The 20,808-nt window shown below is 31.1% G+C and overlaps 1 long non-coding RNA gene across 4 annotated transcripts in view; it reads left to right on the top strand.

Annotated features, from left to right (window-relative positions):
- The first annotated feature begins 2,218 nt into the window (after positions 1–2,218).
- The window catches only part of LOC137237993 (uncharacterized), a 62,000-nt gene continuing 43,410 nt past the window's right edge, over positions 2,219–20,808 (top strand). For 3 of the 4 annotated variants that reach the window (XR_010949080.1, XR_010949082.1, XR_010949081.1), the window contains exons 1-2: positions 2,219–2,965; positions 6,903–16,383. This is a non-coding gene — a long non-coding RNA (uncharacterized lncRNA). The remainder of the gene's footprint in view (positions 2,966–6,902; positions 16,384–20,808) is intronic. The other variant, XR_010949083.1, reaches the window with a different exon arrangement.

Here is a 20,808-nt window from a genome sequence, read left to right as displayed (position 1 = left end):
TAAAGCACAGATTTCCACACTGCCAATTCAATGTGGTACATTCGTGCTTTCGGTATTGCGGCAATTTTACAACCGACACTTTCGTTGAATGCGTTATGGCTGGGAGAGAGGGAGGGGATAAGCATGCATTTTCGCGCTTTTGGCAGAATGCTCTGAACAAAATTGAACATACAGCTGCACATACATCAGTGGAAATGGGCAAAATTGCACATTCGTGACTTTGGCATTGTACCGACGATATGTAATTATAAAAAAATAATAATTATTAGGTATTTCAGTAGTTATCTTTCGAGACAGTTTTCACTAAAAATGATGAGGTCCCTGAACTATAGTTTGAAGAAAAATCTAAATATTGCAATAAAATTGCACACATTCTTGCAAAATCAATATGCATTTTTTCAATGTTGTAGAGCATAAAATTGTTTATATCTAAACTTCCAGAACATTACCCGACAATTTTTGGAAGACGATTTTCGTGCTGAGTCACATTCCAATAGAGGGAAAGAGCTGAATATATATGTAAAGCCGTGTTTGTATAGTATGTACTCATTTAAGTGAAAAAATATGTTTGTGAGTACAAGTGTTGCTGTGATATGTATGTATGTGCATATGTACATTTTTTATCTACATATACATGTCTTCATGAGCTTCAGGGGCTACGTAAAATTTTTAGGGAGTATTGTGAAAATAAGGTTCGAATTCTTTAGTTAAGTCTAAGGCAGCCGCGTGGAGTCTGTTACTGTCAGACCTTCGTCATTTTATAAAATTTTGTCAGCGCATACTTCCAACTTAAGTAGGAATAGAGTATATATAGGTACAAAAAAAAAATTGCCTTACTCTCGTCATTGTGCTAGACACTTAATCCTTCTAAACTTTAAAGAACATTCAAGCAATTTTATAATAAAACTTAAATACAAAATCTTGGAAAAAAATGTCAGCTCTTATATTATGAAAAAGTAACTGTTTTGGGTTACAAAAAGTCTCTGGCTGGATAAAGCTACTATGGAAAGTGTCTAGCAATCAGCCTAGTCACTTCTAATATCGTTAGGGGACATATAGGGAAAGTAAAGTCTATATATTTATTACTCGTTTAACATAAAAAATTATGAGAGGTGGTATCAAAACACGCTTTTCGACCATTGTTTTTAGAATCCAAAAGTAAAAATTGTAAATGTGTCGAAAGATATTCAAAAATAACCGGATGATGACCTCCATAGTTTTTTTGGATAGAGCACCTTTCTGAGTTGACGGGCTTCTGCCGCGATTTAAAAAAACAAACCTGGGTGGGTCCAACACCAGTGTGGGTATCAAAATTATATATACATGAAACCTTGCAAAATACAACAACCACATGAAAATTTGAACCGATTATTTGCTTATATCTTTTGAAAGAAATACAATTTTCGATTTCGGATTCTAAAAATGGAGGTCGAAACGCATCTTTTGATACCACCTGTGATAATTTTTGATAAAAATTAGGTGGTACACCGTTTTCAAACTGGTATTCGATATAGTAAGTTTTGTATCACATTAACCGCATGGCATAATGGGATCTAAACCCCTTGCAAACCTGGTGCTTGCGTGCGCCTATGAGCTAAATTAAAATTTGTAGGATCCTATAGCGCATTTACTACAGAGTAGCTAAATAATGGCATATTTAGGAATATGCAAAAAAATCTTCACATGAATATATATTTTCCATAATAATATCTGAATAAGCCAAGAAAATTTCATATTTGTCAAAAATCAATTCGATTGGATATGAAAAATAGAAAATTTTTTTCAGAAACGTAAACAAACCACTTTCAATATATGTACATATGTAATACATATATGGATGCCATTTCCAATCAACATACCCTAACTCTTCTTACATGATGGAATCACCATGCCTCTTTCTATTAAACCACTTTTTGTGCCGTTTGGAATGAGTCAGATATGGGGCGGAAAGAGCAAAAACCATATAACCTTCATAGTACGTGTGAATTTTTATTGAATTTGTGTGCATACGCTGGGGGCCTTCCAATGTACAAATGTTTCTTCTATATGCCTTTTTCGTTTATTCCAATACGAATTAGAAAAGGTGACTCATAAACTTCGTATATGCCAAAGTGAAACAAAAATACTTTGAATCGAAAATCAATACAGACGAGAACTATGGAAAATTCTCGACTTTTCGGGCGATACGCAGTTAGCAAGTATAAATAGAGTAGCCACAGTCAGACCACCGTCATTTGTGATTTGAAAGTCTTGATAAGTGTTTCATAAGAAGTGAAGAAAAAAGAGTTAGAAAGTCTAAAAAGTGTGTAAAAAAAAAGTGTGCATCATCGATAAGTATCTAAATGGTTTTATTGGTCAGCATTTACTACAAATAAGTGGTTTCAAAAAGTGAAAAAGATGAAATCTACAATAATGGTAACCGAAAATGGGTATGCAGGCAAGAGAATAAGACGTGTACTGTTAGGAGAAGATGATCCCGGTTAGCAGAATATACCTAAAGCAGGAAATAAATTTGGAAAATCGCAAACAACACCGATGAATTACATCAAAGATATTCAGGCAAAGGTCAGGACGAATTGGAATTTTTTCCTGGTACTGGTTGAAAATGGCTAAATATAACCCCGTGGTGTTAGATATTAGCCTGCTGATGCTGGGGAAGCAAATATCAAGAAAATTTGCGTATGTACCCTAACAAATGGTATATAATTAATCATATACGTAGGCAGGATATATGAGTTCTGAGTGAGGAATCTGTTCAGGACAGGCCGGAAATCCAACAAATTAGAGACGAGGAATGAGCAAAAATAAATTACGTCAAAGGCAGTGAACAAAAATTAAACGAGCAGGCAGGGAAACGGCAAAAGAAAAAAAAAACGCGAATTCTGTACTGATTTTGTGAAGGTCAACATGATGAACCAATTTTTGAAAAAAGTGCCTCTAAAATGGAGCAGGAAAAATGCGTAAGGTACAAAAACTTAGAAATAAAAATGTTTTTTCTGGTATATATTAAGATATAATTATTTTCTAACAGTTATTACGTATAAAAAAAATCCTCCACTTTATGTTTATATATACATACCTACATTCGTTATTGCGTCGTTAAAATTTTACTTTATCTTGCTAACACAATCATTTTCTTAGACATGTTTTCTACTTAAACTAATGAGAGTTATGGTCGTAAACGTGTCGTAGGCAAGTGAAATAGCGTCGTATATATTTTTTGTATGTTTCGTAAGAACTGCGCCTTATTTGTAAAATTTTCCATCCAGTTTTTTCTGTATAACAAAATTTACCATACATACATAAAAATAATACACATCAACTCGAAAATTCTCTACCTCGTAAACGGTAAACTTATATGTTTCACGGTTTAAAAGTTAGAGCAAGACAGCATGCTACATATTTAGGGTGCCCCATTTATTCGCGAAAAAAAATTATCTATAATGTAAAATTTTCTATATACGAAATTTTGTTAGTAGGTACGTCATCATGTCCAAATATGAATTATCAGTAGCTCGGCGAAATTTCTAGAAAATCTACTTCTTGCTCTTCAGCCATTACACTTTGCTAAAAGACACGAAAAAATACATAAAAAATGATTTGGAGCCTTCAAATGAAAAAATGCATAAAAAATCGAAAAAATCGTTGAAATTTTGCAGGCTCAAAAATTATTTTTTTGGGTATGCGTAGTGGAACTTTTTTCCTGAGCCCAAATTACCTATATCGAAAAATCGATGACGCGATATCGGATAATAAATCGACCCAGTCTAATGTACATACATAGAGGCGGAAGTGAAAGTTGCATATATACAAAAGTGCATTCATACTCTATAGCCATTTCACTCTTTCATGGAAAATTTGTAAATGCAGTTGCGCCGAATTGCATTTTTTCTATACCAGCTCCCTAAAATTTATCACTTAACGATTCCGAGATACACATTTTGCAGTAGCAGCGAAAATTTCAAGCAGATACAGAAAATATATACATACATAATTACACTATAGCCATTTCACTCTGTGTTAAACCAAATTTTAGATGCAGCTCTGGCACCGTCGGGTATTTTAGCCTAATATGTACATATCTGCAATTTTTTTTTTTTTTTTTTGTACCCGTATATCACATGTATATTGAGTAGGGGAAGTGAAAATTAAGAGATACAAAAACGCATTCATACGCTTTAAGCTGCAGCCATTTGGTGCTTTATCGGTAACCGTATCGGTAACCTTATAACAGCTGATTCGACCAACCTTATGGGAATCAATGCAATCGATTATTGGTGCCGATAAGGTCGTAACCGTATCGTATCCAACCAATTGGTTTTTGGTTTACCGTCGTAACGATAAACATCTGATTAGGTTAGGGATACGACTACAGCGATGCGACATACGGCACCAATGACTCCCGCTTTAGACATTTTGCTCTCTCCTACGGAAATTTTTTTAAAGGCAGTTACCCAAATAAATTTTTTTTGTATACCTACATTTTTTTTATCGCTCTTCAATGAAATTTCAAGATACATATTCTGCGGCATGGGTGTAAATTTCAGACATAAGCATATGTATTACATATGTATGTGATTTCAGATACCGCAAAATTTCATCTGCATACTAGATCCTTTTCACTCTTCTTTAATTTAGCATTTTAGATACAGTTGCGCCGTATTGCACATTTTTTCTGTATACCTACCTGTGAAATTTTTAAACGAACTTTCTAGATTTAGCGGAAGCGATTTTTTTTTTTTCAAAACTCTTCCAAGTGAAATAGTTTATTGCGATGCGTTTTTTTTTTTTTTTTTCTCAGCATTATAGCAAGAAAATATGGATACACGTTTCTTCCGTCGACAAATAATCTCAACAATACTTCACAACGAACGTTACGCTTTGAAAATCGTATAAAACTTCAGTATTTTTCCTCCAATAATCAGCTTCAAAAATTATCAAGCAATATTCCAACGAAAGTATTATACTCTACTAAAACTTAAAAATTTTTAAATGACATATTTTTCCCTATGAGACTGCAAATAATCTTTCATTTATGTATTTTAGCACGAGTACTTGTGCTTCGCCGTTCTACAATTAGTGAGATCTGTGAGAAAGAAAAATACTACAATTTCGAATTTTCAACATCAATATCAAACCATAACTTCGAAACGCTAAAAAGAAAGATTTTAGTTTAGTAAACATTTTTTTTTCTGATTTTTTCTAAATTTTTGGTACAGTTTCTGGAAAACACTGGACTTTGCAAAGCTTCAAAGGATTATCTTACTTCGCAGCAAAATGCATTATTCTACATCATTTCAACAGTGTTGGTTTTTTACGAGAGCAGCTAGGTTTTCGCTAACTTTTCCGAGTAAATTAAGTATATTTCAGATAATGGACAACAAAAGAGATCTCATCTGCGAAGAGCTGCAACAACTTTAGTAGACTTTTTTTCCTCGCCAATACTCTCAAGAATTTTGTTTCAGTTTTTTACAAAACAGAAAATAATTTGTTTAATTTTTGTATTTAAACTAGTCATATTTTCTAGCATTTGTATATATATTCAAAATTCTAAAATGGAGAGGATTTTATCTACGAAAACCTGGATATTTCTTTCAGCAGTAGGCTCTAGCAGCTCTTATATACAGCAGCTCTTATATACACAAGTTACAAAGACATCTCATTCTAGGCGTATTTCAGAAATTCAATTTCACTGAAGCCGCAAAAATTCATACATTATCTTTCAGTAAAGCTACAACAAATGGGATTCAATCTACCAAAGAATGCAACAATTTTTGTAGAAATTTTTTTAATCGCCAAATTGTTTAGGCCACGAAAATGGGAATCACTCGTAGAAAACTTATGCATTCGTTTATGCTTTTGAAAGCTTTGTATCACGCAAACAATTTCCTACTCAAAAGGCTAAAATAATTTAAGTAGACGTTTTTTCTCACCATGTTTTGCTATAAATCATGCATCATCTTTCCTATATTCTACGACGAAGGGAATCACTCGTCTAAATTTTTTAAGCTAATCACATTTTCATGTTATTCTATGCACTGATACTAAAACAATTTTTCAAAACTTATTTCAAAATAACATTATAGCTTGGAAGAGATCAAAAAATATTGTCGATATATTTTCCATTGTTAGAATTTTTTGATTTTGTTATATGTATGTATGTACATATATCTTTAAGCAGACTGAACAAATCTTCGTCGATATTCTCACTCCGTCCGTCTTTTTAATTTAACGTTTCTCTATAAGAAATCATATACTGAGTACAACTGCATTGTAATCCACTTAAAATACTTTTGTTATTTCGAAGTTTCCTTGAAATTTTCACTTATCAACGAAGCCTTCGTTTGTTGTTAAGCTCTCTCTACGGTTTCGCTGGCTTTTATGATCAAAACTACTGCGCATGTGAAGATTTATTTCCTTTTTACCTTCTTTATCCAAGAACGGTGCCCCAGAATAAATTTTTTTTATATCGTCCCTGAACACTACGCCATCTTCTCTAGCTACTGTTTAAGTTGAAAATGTATATTAATTTCCCAAGTTAAAAATAATATAGTTTTATTATTTAGGTAAACGCAGTATATCTTAAGTCTGTTTGAAGTTGTTTAGCGTTAATCCACGTTTAATTTGAACTCACTTCATTATCAAATAAAAAAAAAAATCATAAATACATATCGTAAGAGCAAAACTGTAATGTATAAAAACAGCACCTTTTACATATTTACGGCGTTTTTAAAAATCGTTTTTTTGTTTTTCAACTAATATACACAAAAAACATACATAGTTCTAAAATAATATTCTTAAATAACCTTACTAGTTATAGCAAGCATATATAAATTAAGTTTAAAAACATCAAATCTCCTATATATATCGTAACCATATATTTCTTTCTTTGAACTTTATAGTTTACTCGTCGTCGTATGCAATTTTGTCTCGATTTACTTCTACTACATACCTATCTACCAAAAAAAAAATGCAACCATATATAATGTAGATAACTAAATGTTATTTGCAGTTTGCTGGTATAAATCTGAAACTGGGTATATTAGACAGAACATGTACAAATTGATGGTAGGCTGCAGTGATCGTATAAAAAACCGAAGACAAAAGCAATACCGAAACCGATAGCTATTCTTCCTCTACTACGCGCCATTGTAAACTTCTCTTACATTTGCCAAACAAAGCAAAATATACATATATAAACCCCTGTCAGCGATGGTATATAGCAGAATTCTGATTGGTATGTGAGATGATGCAGTGAAAATTTGGTATAATTATTATACTACGTTTTTTGATTATGAAATAGCATAACATATCTACTACATTACAAACCCGAAAAAAAGCGCAAAACTAAAAAAATGAATGAAGAAAAAAAATAATAATAACAGTTAAAGCGTATAATTTTATATAATTTAAATAGGGTTTGAATAGATCACACAAAAAAAAAATCTTACGCAGTATGTTAATAGCTGTAAAATTACATAGTTAAATTAAAACCACAACCTTATTACGAAATATTTTATAAATTTTCCAACTGAATTATGTTACTTTGAAAACTACGTTTTATTTACTAACAACATGTTTTTGAAAACAAAAACAAACGTATATAACCCAATTAAAAAAAAATTAAAAAAGATTGAATAAATAACGTCTAAGCTACAAATAAATTACAAATCTTCCCCCAATTCGTCTAGTCTCTTTAATTATTATATAATCTTTATAGCGTTCACGTCGAACACAAAAGTGAGTACCTATATATACTTACATTCATGCATAATATTTATATTTAAAAAATACTTAAATTAATTAAACTAAAAGGGGCATATAAACAAATTTTAACAGCCAAAAGTAGAAATAACAGGATCCAACTGCGTCGTTAACTGGTAATGTGAACACAAACAATACTTCAGCAAATTCAAATATAAACCAAAATAACTTTTCATTAAAAATAAAAATCTACTAACATAGGAAATAGGATAAACAAACTGAAAACTGCGACGCAACATGTGAAAACGACCCCTAATTTAAAACTTTTAACTATAATCTGCGTACCCAATAAGAAATACAAACTGCGAGGCACCACTTAAAATTCTTCAACTATAGCTTGAAAAAAAAAATTTATAAGACTCCGTACCCAATATTAAACAAAATCCTTAGAAATATATTGCAGCATTGTTGTAAAACGATTTCGCTCTTCCTGTTACGACACAAGTTTTAATTTTTGAACGAAGTGTTTGTTGTCCTTCGTTTTTGAAATCAAGTAGAAGCCAAAAAAAAAAAAAAAAACAAAACTAAAAACTTCCGCATTTGTTCCAAATAATTTAATTGTAATTTTTTGGTAAAAATCCCAGTAGCCTAAAGCTTCGACTTTTTAACAAAATCTGTATCACTTCTTCAAAACTCATTTCACATAAAACACTTTTGCGGTAGTAATTCGCATTACATAATTTCATAATCTAATTTTATCGAGAAAACACACAGTAGAGACAAGAAACAACAGAGAACTAATACAATATAAATAGACTAGACGAGAAAACACCACTCATACAAGAGACAATCTAGAGAATATGTAATACTGACAAACACATCAGAAGGAATACTACTAACTAGTTCGAACAACTCATTAAAACACAATACAAAACACATAGGCAGAAGAGACGAACGAACAGACAGCGAACAATTTAGAAGGATAAAGCCAGACGAGATAAAGTATGACGAACAAAACATAGACAAAAGATAGTTCAGAACAGGAACGAACAATTTAGAAGGATAAAGTCAAACGATATAAAATACGAACAAAACGTAGACAAAAGCTAATTTCAGAATATATAATTCATATCAGAGAACACTCAAATGTGTAGAAGAATTATATATGCAACAGAAGGCAATTGGGAAAAACTTTACAACAACTAAGGCATGGCGTAGCTGAATGCGTTTGTAACCATTTCAACTATCGTAGAAGTGCGGGTTCGAATCCCACTCCCGGGAGAAAAGGCTTTGAAGAGGTTTACAAGGTATAATCGAAACAGCTGTCGCCTTGTCCGTCCTGATGTCACGTTGTTTAAATTTTTCCCAAATTATTAAATAAATTATAAAATTAAAAATTGCTTGAAATAAATGTTTTCATACATTTAAAAGCAATACGGGCAATCCCCGATTAACTCATACAAACTCAAAATAACACCAAGGCGTGTACACATCATTCTGACAAGAAACAAAAAAAAAACCTGATACAAACAAAAAACTTCAGGAGGGATTACAAAGATGCAACGATTCAGATAATACCACTACCTACATTCAACGAGTAATTCGTAGAGAAAACAATACGCACAAGAAACGATCAGGATAATACAGCAACAATGTGGAGAGAACAAAGTAAAAGATAAAATCTAAGGAGAATAATACAGACAATAGAATATAAAAACATTTGCGCAAGAAATGAAACTCTTAAGACGACGTTTGGAAGAGCCCTTCCAAAATATCAGGGAAGCAAATCACTTTACTTGAATGCTGGAATATATTCGATCGGCAAAGAAAAAACGTTTTTAATCATAAACAGACCATCGCAAAATGACTAAATGTCTAATTGACTGTCCCAGTAGGCCAATTTAAGACATAAAAGCACGTATACAATAATAAATACGTAAAAATCAAAGGCCATAGTTTAATGCGAGAGATAAATAGAGTTGAAAAATGGTTGTCGATATATGTATATATGCTATAAATGCGGAAAGCGTATGAAATAAAGAGCTTTGAAGTGAAATTTCTCTTAAATCCCACGAATGTAACGAAATTTAATACATCGTGTTTAAACATATAAAACTGAAGTACGGCTAATACGTCTAGAAATACGGAATTCTACTTAAGGAAATGGTATAACTTTGAAGAATCTATGATAGTGAGGTGTGTGATTTGTTGAGAATCGTTTAACAGCGATGATTATCACAATTTATTGCTCCCTTTTTTCTACTACAGCGTTGTTTTAACTCTGAGAGAAATGTTGAAATGAATTATTCCATTCTTTAATAAACTATTATTAAATTAATTTTGATCTTCGAAAATTAAAATAACTTAATTCTAACTTTTGTCTGAAGACTATGAATTTTCAATTTTTTAATACTAATACAAAATTTCTCTAACAATATTTTTACTCAAATTTTAAAAATGAAATTTATATGATTTCTTAGCAAAATATTCCGACGGCCACAAGGGAACAGGCTATATCAAAATTCTGAAAGTTAAAAGCGCAAATTAAAAATTTGATGTAGATCATTTAAAAAAAATAAGAAACAACTTGAATATGCATATTTGATTTGAAATTCAAACTAAGCAAATAAAATTAAATTCGTATAATTATTCGAAAACGTCTTCCACAACCACAAGGTAAACTGGCTAAATGAATAGGAAAAAAAGAATATTTCTTCGAAAACATATCCGAAACAGGGAACAGGCTTAATGAATAGAGCAACAAAAACACTTGAAATTCAAGTTAAATAAAATAAATTTTCGTATACTTCTTCGAAAACAATTTCGAAAAGCATTAGAGCCACAAGGGAAACAGGCTGAACGAATAGAAAATGAAAATATTTTTTCGAAAACATGCTCGAAAGCCATATAGGACCACAAGGGAAACAGGCTTAATGAACAGAGCAACAAAAACACTTGAAATTCAAGTTACATAGAATAAATTTTCGCATATTTCTTCGAAAACAATTTCAAAAAGCAATAGAGCCACAAGGAAACAGGCTGAACGACTAGAAAAATTAAATGTTTTTTCGAAGACATTCTCGAAAGCTATATAGGGAAACAGGCTTAATGAACAGAGCAACAAAAACACTTGAAATTCAAGTTACATAAAATAAATTTTCGTATATTTCTTCGAAAAGCAATAGAGCCACAAGGGAAACAGGCTGAACGAATAGAAAAATTAAATTTTTTTTTCGAAAACATGCTCGAAAGCCATATAGGGCCACAAGGAAACAGGCCTAATAAACAAAAAACATTTAAAATTCAAGTTACATAAAATAAATTTTCGTATATTTCTTCCAAAATAATTTCGAAAAGCATAAGAGCCACAAGGAAAACAGGCTGAACGACTAGAAACATAAAATGTTTTTTCGAAAACATGCTCGAAAGCCATTTAGGGCCACAAAGGAAACGGGTTTAATGATCAGTGCAACAAAAACACTTGAAATTCAAGTTACATAAAATAAATTTTCGTATATTTCTTCGAAAACAATTTCGAAAAGCAATAGAGCCACAAGGGAAACAGGCTGAACGAATAGAAAAATAAAATGTTTTTTCGAAAACATGCTCGAAAACCATATAGGGCCACAAGGAAACAGGCTTAATGAACAGAGCACCAAAAACATTTAAAATTCTAGTTACATAAAATAAATTTTCGTATATTTAATCGAAAATAATTTCGAATAGAAAAATAAAATGTTTTTTCGAAAACATGCTCGAAAACCATATAGGGCCACAAGGAAACAGGCTTAATGAACAGAGCACCAAAAACATTTAAAATTCTAGTTACATAAAATAAATTTTCGTATATTTCATCGAAAATAATTTCGAAAAGCTAAGAGCCACAAGGAAAACAGGCTGAACAACTAGAAACATGCTCGAAAGCCATTTAGGGCCACAAGGGAAACGGGCTTAATGATCAGAGCAACAAAAACACTTGAAATTCAAGTTAAACAAATAAAATAAATTTTCGTATATTTCTTCGAAAACAATTTCGAAAAGCAATAGAGCCACAAGGGAAACAGGCTGAACGAATAGAAAAATAAAATTTTTTTTCGGCATAATGAACAGAGCAACAAAAACACTTGAAATTCAAGTTACATAAAATAAATTTTCGTATATATCTTCGAAAATAATTTCAAAAAGCAATAGAGCCACAAGGGAAACAGGCTGAACGACTACAGAAATAAAATGTTTTTTTCGAAAACATGCTCGAGAGCCATTTAGGGCCACAAGGGAAACGAGCTTAATGAACAGAGCAACAAAAACACTTGACATTCAAGTTACATAAAATAAATTTCGTATATTTCTTCGAAAACAATTTCGAAAAGCAATAGAGCCGCAAGGGAAACAGGCTGAACGAACAGCAAAAAAAATTTTTTTCGGCTTAATGAACAGAGCAATAAAAACACTTAAAATTCAAGTTACATAAAATAAATTTTCGTATATATCTTCGAAAATAATTTCGAAAAGCATTAGAGCCACAAGGGAAACAGGCTGAATGACTAGAAAAATAAAATGTTTTTTCGAAAACATGCTCGAAAGCCATTTAGGGCCACAAGGGAGACGGGCTTAATGAACAGAGCAACAAAACACTTGAAATTCAAGTTACATAAAATAAATTTTCGTATATTTCTTCGAAAACAATTTCGAAAGGCAATAGAGCCACAAGGGAAGCAGACTGAACGAGTAGAAAAATAAAATGTTTTTTCGAAAACATGCTCGAAACCATATAAGGCCGCAAGGGAAACTGGCTTAATGAACAGAGCGACAAAAACACTTAAAATTCAAGTTACATAAAATAAATTTTCGTATATTTCTTCGAAAATAATTTCGAAGAGCATTAGAGCCACAAGGGAAACAGGCTGAACGACTAGAAAAATAAAATGTTTTTTCGAAAACATGCTCGAAAGCCATTTAGGGCCACAAGGGAAACGAGCTTAATGAACAGAGCAACAAAACCACTTGAAATTCTAGTTAAACAAATAAAATAAATTTTCGTATATTTCTTCGAAAACAATTTCGAAAAGCAATAGAGCCACAAGGAAAACAGGCTAAATGAAAAGAGAAAAGAAAACATTTCTTCGAAAACTACATAGAGCCACAAGAAAAATATTCTTCGAAAAAATATCCGAACCCATAAAGAGCCACACGGGAAACAGGCTGCACGAATAGAGAAAAATAAAATTTTTCTTCGAAAACATGCTCGGAATGTATATAGGGCCACAAGGAAAGCAGGCTAAATGAACAGAAAAAAAAAAAAAACACTCTTGAAAGTCAAATTAAGCAAATTATATAAATTTCGTGTATTTCTTCGAAAAAAAATTCGAAAAGATGATAGAGCCACAAGGGAAACAGGCTAAATAAAGAGTTAAAAAAACCACATACAATAAGAAAAACTAGAAAATCTTGCCAACATAACTAGAGTTACATATGTATATATCTTTGATGAAATGTAGATCGAGCCGTATATTTTTTAATTTATATTTTTAAATTTTGAGTTTAAAGTTAACATTCTTAAAATAAAATTTTGGACTGTTTATTAATTTAAAGATTTTATGGAAGCAACGGATTAACATATCTGTAAAAAATTTTAGCTTAAAAAATCATATTTAACTTTCAAGTAATTTAATAATTTTCTACTTGCAAACAAATTTATGATAAGGTTCAGTAGGAAAAGTGGCGATCTTACTACACTTCATCAACGATATGTAAATTTTGAATACTTAAATTAATTTTACAAAGTAATGTTTAACTTAACGGTAAACTTATTTCAAAAACATAATCAGACCAATTCTAAATATTCTCGCGGAATTTTGTTCTCGCGGATTTTTTTATTCCCGCGGAAAAATTCCTCCAATTCTTTTCTCCTAGGGAGAAGAAAAATTGGGGAATAGGAATTTCGAATTTTCGAAGTCAGCTGTTTTGTCAATTGAAATTTCGTTGCGCATTTCTTATTTTGTTTAAAAAATTGAAAAGTTTAATTATTGTTGCGAATTTGTTTGAAATTAAGAAATAAGGTATAAACAATGCACATTATTGCATTTCATGTGGTATACACTGAAATGAGTAATGAATTGGTGCCACAGCAACATCAACAGAGGATCATAAAAAGAAGACGGCGGATTAACACAAATCCGCCGGAGTTACCTGCTTTCATTCTGCAAAGCAATTTTCTGGCGGCCACGTCGAGTTGAGTTCGCCTTTCACCATATGCCAAAATCTAATTAAGCCTTCTTAAAAAATCCTTGCGCAATTTCTGGATGGCTGCATCAAATATACAAAGAGCTCTTCCGTTGCTTATGATATACTTTTCGACTTAAAATAAAGAATATTGTGGTTGCTGTTGTTGTTGTATTAACAGTGAGAATATTGTGGTAGAATGTAAATACATATTTTAGCGCAAATTTGTACAAATAAGTGTTCTTTCTTAAAAGAACCAATTTCCTTTAACTATTTTGATGCATTCCCTTCAATTTAAGAAAGTGAAAAAACTCCTATGAAATGGCAAAGAAATCTCCCTCTCCCTCACATTCATAATACCTACTTTTCTCCCATAACCGGTTTCCTCTTTTTCGAACATTGTTCAGAATAGGAGGAAAAGGAGAAGTGAAAAAACTCTCAAGGAATTTTTATTTAGAATACGAGGAATGGGAGAAGGGAAAAAACTCGCACGGAATTTTCGTTTAGAATTGGGCTGATAATTTCAATCTTCAAACTGAAATCCTTACTAATCTAAATTTTTATCTGAATAAAGATAAACTTTTGAAATACTTAATAATTGCTTTGGAAATAGAAATTCTTTAATAATATCTGAAACTAGATTTAGTAAAAAAAATTAAATTGAAAATCAAAGAGTTCCTTAACAAATTCCTTCTATTCACTAAAAAAAGCCACAAGGGAAACAGGCTAAATCCAACCTCTAAACGTATAAATAAATAACTATAAAAAAAGTTTCGTAAACAAATATCAAATTTTATATTTCACAAAATAAATCTGAATTTTTTTGGAAATTTCCAAAAAAAAATTCAATTTTAAAATTAATAATTCGAAAGAGGAAGGTTCCAAACTAATTCAATTCGCAAAGAATATCTTAACATATATGTATGTCACTGAAAGAGCCAAAAGGGAATCAGGCTAAATCCTCCAATTTCAAAACCACACCTTCAATATACATAATTTTGAATCGTATAAAAAAGTGTTAACTGTATCACATTCCATAAAAAACGCCTTTCTTCACATAATCACATAACATTTTCATAAATTTCACTCAGGAAGTTTCACTTCAAATATATACCGATTACATTATGAGAGCCACAAGGGAAACAGGCAAAATCCAGGTTTTAAGTATTCACATTAAATTTGCATTAAAAATAAGCTTGACAATTTTTTACTTCGAAAATCGTTTCTCAACTCTTCTCGCTTATAATAATTCGCTTTGATAATCTCAGCCCAATGTTGTGCAAAACCACCAAATATCAATTTTTTGCTGATTTTTTAATAGTACATTAAGTTAAAAAGTAAATTTTTTTATTTGTGATAAGCACACAATTGGAGCGACTTTCCAAAGATAATAGAAACAAAAACTCGAACGACTCTTCACGATTTTTAAGAAATTGTATTTTATGAAAAACAATTTGGGAACAAACCTTACACTTAAAAACTGCGGTTAAATACAAAAATAATTGAATAATAAATAAAAATGCATTGTACTAAACGATAAATTATTTAAATCAAGCTTTTGGAAGCATTCGGATTCTGTATTGAACAGCCAAATAAATAATCTATATAAAAAAAAAAAAAAACAAGGTTAACAAACCGCTATTCGAAACAAATATAAACACGTTTTAATAACTAATGAAATTTTTAAAGGAATATAAAAAAAAAATGATGACCATTCGTTACATTTCACTGAAATACTTTGAAAGCCTGCAAACACAGTTTACAATGAAAGTTTGAAATCAAAGTCAATTATACATAAATTTGAAAGAAGTTCCTCAGTAAATAAAACTCGGATCAGGAATATAAATATACTAAAGACAGTGATCCCAATCATGCCTAAACTATTTCATAAAATATTAATGACTCCTCAAAAGACTTAATATTGCTCCCAAAAAAAAGAAAAAGAGATTCGCTAGTTTAAAAAGAAACCCATAATTTGCAGTCTTGAATGATCTCAGTTTTTTTGAGAGATTAAAAAAACTTGAAAACGAATTCTAATACCAAATTTAGAATAAACTTAAGTGAGTTAAATAATATGGAATCATCTCAAAAGCCTCGAACATTGGAAATAGTCCACCAATACTGAAATTAGAATAAATATTTCACTTCGAAGTATCTCTTATAATATTGAACGATATAAAATGCGTCGAACTTAGAAAATAGTCCCATTAAAATAGGAAAAAAAACGTCGAACATAGAAAATAATCCCATTAAATATGAAGAACTTCGAACTAAGAAAATAGTCCCCGAATATTGTACTTCGAACTAATAATAATACTGAGTTGTTTTATATGAAAATTCCATTGAAATATGAAAAACGTCGAACCAAGAAAATAGTCCCCGAATATTGTACTTCTAACTAATAATAATACTGAGTTGTTTTATATGATAATTCCATTGAAATATGAAAGAGTTGAGGTGTTCAAATAAATATCCTAAAAAACCATGAAAAGCGTCGAACCCTGTGTGTTGACCCTATAAATTTAACGTCGAAATACGTTAAATAGCTGAGTAAGATAAAACTAGAAAACTATAAGTAATATGAAAAACATAAATAGTTAGCTTAAAGTAAAATTGAAACAGTTGAGGTGTTCAAATAAATATCCTAAAAAACCACGATAAGTGTTGAACCCTGAGAATGGACCCTATAAATTAAACGTCGAATTATGTTAATCAGCTGAGTTAGATAAAACTTGAAAACTGGAACTAATATGACAAACGTAGATTTAAATTGAAAGAGTTGAGGTGTTCAAATAAATATCCTACAAAACCGCGATAAGCGTCGAACCCTATAAATTAAACGTCGAATTAGCTTAGTTAGATAAAACCAGAAAACTATAAGTAATATGAAAAGCGTAAATAGTTAGCTTAAAGTAAAATTGAAAGAGTTGGGGTGTTCAAATAAATATCCTAAAATACCACGATAAGCGTCGAACCCTGAGAGTGGACCCTATAAATAAATCGTCGAATTATGTTAATCAGCTGAGTTAGATAAAACTTGAAAACTGCAACTAATATGACAAACGTAGATTTAAATTGAAAGAGTGAGGTGTTGAAATCAATATCCTATTAAAAAACCACGAAAAGCTTCTAACCATGTGTGTTGACCCTATAAATTAAACGTCGAATGATGTTAATTAGCTGAGTTAGATAAAACTAGAAAACTATAAGTAATATGAAAAGCGCAAATAGTTAGCTTAAAGTAAAATTGAAAGAGTTGAGGTGTTCAAATAAATATCCTAAAAAACCACGATAAGCGCCGAACCCTGGGAGTGGACCCTATAAATCAAACGTCGAATTATCTTAGATAAAACCAGAAAACTATAAGTACTATGAAAAGCGTAAATAGTTAGCTTAAAGTAAAATTGAAAGAGTTGAGGTGTTCAAATAACTATCCTAAAAAACCACGATAAGCGTCGAAACCTGAGAGTGAACCCTATAAATTAAACGTCGAATTATGTTAATTAGCTTAGTTAGATAAAACCAGAAAACTATAAGTAATATGAAAAGCGTAAATAGTTAGCTTAAAGTAAAATTGAAAGAGTTGGGGTGGTCAAATAAATATCCTAAAAAACCACGATAAGCGTCGAACCCTCAGATTGGACCCTATAAATTAAACGTCGAGTTATGTTAATTAGCTTAGTTAGATAAAACGAGAAAACTATAAGTAATCTGAAAAGCGTAAATAGTTAGCTTAAAGTAAAATTGAAAGAGTTGAGGTGTTCAAATAACTATCCTAAAAAACCACGATAAGCGTCGAAACCTGAGAGTGGACACTATAAATTAAATGTCGATTTATGTTAATTAGCTTAGTTAGATAAAACCAGAAAACTATAAGTAATATGAAAAGCGTAAATAGTTAGCTAAAAGTAAAATTGAAAGAGTTGAGGTGGTCAAATAAATATCCTAAAAAACCACGATAAGCGTCGAACCCTGAGAGTGGACCCTATAAATTAAACGTCGAATTAGCTTAGTTAGATAAAACCAGAAAACTCTAAGTACTATGAAAAGCGTAAATAGTTAGCTTAAAGTAAAATTGAAAGAGTTGAGGTGTTCAAATAAATATCCTAAAAAACCACGATAAGCGTCGAAACCTGAGAGTGGACCCTATAAATCAAACGTCGAATTAGCTTAGTTAGATAAGCGTCGAAACCTGAGAGTGGACCCTATAAATCAAACGTCGAATTAGCTTAGTTAGATAAAACAAGAAAACTATAAGTACTATGAAAAGCGTAAATTGTTAGCTTAAAGTGAATTGAAAGAGTTGAGGTGTTCAAATAACTATCCTAAAAAACCACGATAAGCGTCGAAACCTGAGACCCTATAAATTAAACGTTAATTAGCTGAGTTACATAAAACCAGAAAACTATAAGTAATCTGAAAAGCGTAAATAGTTAGCTTAAAGTAAAATTGAAAGATTTGCGGTGTTCAAATAACTATCCTAAAAAACCAATATAAGCGTCGAAACCTGAGAGTGGACCCTATAAATCAAACGTCGAATTAGCTTAGTTAGATAAAACCAGAAAACTATAAGTACTACGAAAATCGTAAATAGTTAGCTTAAAGTAAAATTGAAAGAGTTGAGGTGTTCAAATAAATGTCCTAAAAAACCACGATAAGCGTCGAACCCTGAGAGTGGACCTTATTAATTAAACGTCGAATTATGTTAATTAGCTTCGTTAGATAAAGCCAGAAAACTATAAGTAATATGAAAAGCGTGAATAGTTTGCTTAAAGTAAAATTGAAAGGATTGAGATGTCAAATAAATATCCTAAAAAACCACGATAACTATCGAACCCTGAGAGTGGACCCTATAAATTAAACGTCGAATTATATTAATTAGCTGAGTTAGATAAAACTAGAAAACTATAAGTAATATGAAAAGCGTAAATAGTTAGCTTAAAGTAAATTTGAAAGAGTTGAGGTGTTCAAATAAATATCCTAAAAAACCACGATAACCGTCGAACCCTGAGAGTGGACCCTATAAATTAAAAGTCGAATTATGTTAATTAGCTTAGTTAGATAAAACCAAAAAAAATTTAAGTAATATGAAAAGCGTAAATAGTTAGCTTAAAGTAAAATTGAAAGAGTTGGGGTGGTCAAATAAATATCCTAAAAAACCACGATAAGCGTCGAACCCTGAGAGTGGACCCTATAAATTAAAAGTCGAATTATGTTAATTAGCTTAGTTAGATAAAACCAAAAAAATGTTAAGTAATATGAAAAGCGTAAATAGTTAGCCTAAAGTAAAATTGAAAGAGTTGGGGTGTTCAAATAAATGGTCTAAAAACCGCGATAAGCGTCGAACCCTGAGAGTGGACCCTATAAATTAAACTTCGAATTATGTTAATCAGCTGAGTGAGATAAAACTTGAAAACTGCAACTAATATGACAAACGTAGATTTAAATTGAAAGAGTTGAGGTGTTGAAATCAATATCCTATAAAAAACCTCGAAAAGCTTCGAACCCTGTGTGTTGACCCTATAAATTAAACGTCGATTAGCTGAGTTAGATAAAACTAGAATAAATAAAACTAGAAAACTGTAAGTAATATGAATAGCGTAAATAGTTAGCTTAAAGTAAAATTGAAAGAGTTGAGGTGTTCAAATAAATATCCTAAAAACCACGATAAGCGTCGAACCCTGAGAGTGGACCCTATAAATTAAACGTCGAATTATGTTAGTTAGCTTAGTTAAATGAATCCAGAAAACTATAAGTTATATGAAAAGCGTAAATAGTTAGCTTAAAGTAAAATTGAAAGAGTTGAGGTGTTCAAATAAATATCCTAAAAAATCACGATAAGCGTCGAACCCTGAGAGTGGACCCTATAAATTAAACGTCGAATTATATTAATTAGCTTAGTTAGATACAATCAGAGAACTACAAGTAATATGAAAAGCGTTAATAGTTAGCTTAAAGTAAAATTTAAAGAGTTGATGTGTTCAAATAAATATCCTAAAAAACCACGATAAGCGTCGAACCCTGAGAGTGGACCCTATAAATTAAACGTCGAATTATGTTAATTAGCTTAGTTAGATACAACCAGAGAACTATAAGTAATATGAAAAGCGTAAATAGTTAGCTTAAAGTAAAATTGAAAGAGTTGTGGTGTTCAAATAAATATCCTAAGAAACCACGATAAGCGTCGAAACCTTAGAGTGAACCCTATAAATTAAACGTCGAATTATGTTAATTAGCTTAGTTAAATGAAACCAGAAAACTATAAGTTATATGAAAAGCGTAAATAGTTAGCTTAAAGTAAAATTGAAAGAGTTGAGGTGTTCAAATAAATATCCTAAAAAAACACGATAACCATTGAACCCTGAGAGTGGACCTTATAAATTAAACGTCGAATTATATTAACTAGCTGAGTTAGATAAAACTAGAAAACTAGAAGTAATATGAAAAGCGTAAATAGTTAGCTTAAAGTAAAATTGAAAGAATTGAGGTGTCAAATAAATATCCTAAAAAACCACGATAAGCGTCGAACCCTGAGAGTGGACCTTATAAATTAAACGTCGAATTATATTAACTAGCTGAGTTAGATAAAACTAGAAAACTAGAAGTAATATGAAAAGCGTAAATAGTTAGCTTAAAGTAAAATTAAAAGAGTTGAGGTGTTCAAATAAATATCCTAAAAAACCACGATAAGCGTCGAACCCTGAGAGTGGACCCTATAAATTAAAAGTCGAATTATGTTAATTAGCTTAGTTAGATAAAACCAAAAAAAATTTAAGTAATATGAAAAGCGTAAATAGTTAGCTTAAAGTAAAATTGAAAGAGTTGGGGTGGTCAAATAAATATCCTAAAAAACCACGATAAGCGTCGAACCCTGAGAGTGGA

The sequence above is a fragment of the Eurosta solidaginis genome, chromosome 1 (assembly GCF_040869045.1).
Source record: "Eurosta solidaginis isolate ZX-2024a chromosome 1, ASM4086904v1, whole genome shotgun sequence".
NCBI classification, from domain to species: Eukaryota; Metazoa; Arthropoda; class Insecta; order Diptera; family Tephritidae; genus Eurosta; species Eurosta solidaginis.
Note: the sequence above shows the minus strand (reverse complement) of the source record. Positions and strands in the feature narration are given on the sequence as shown.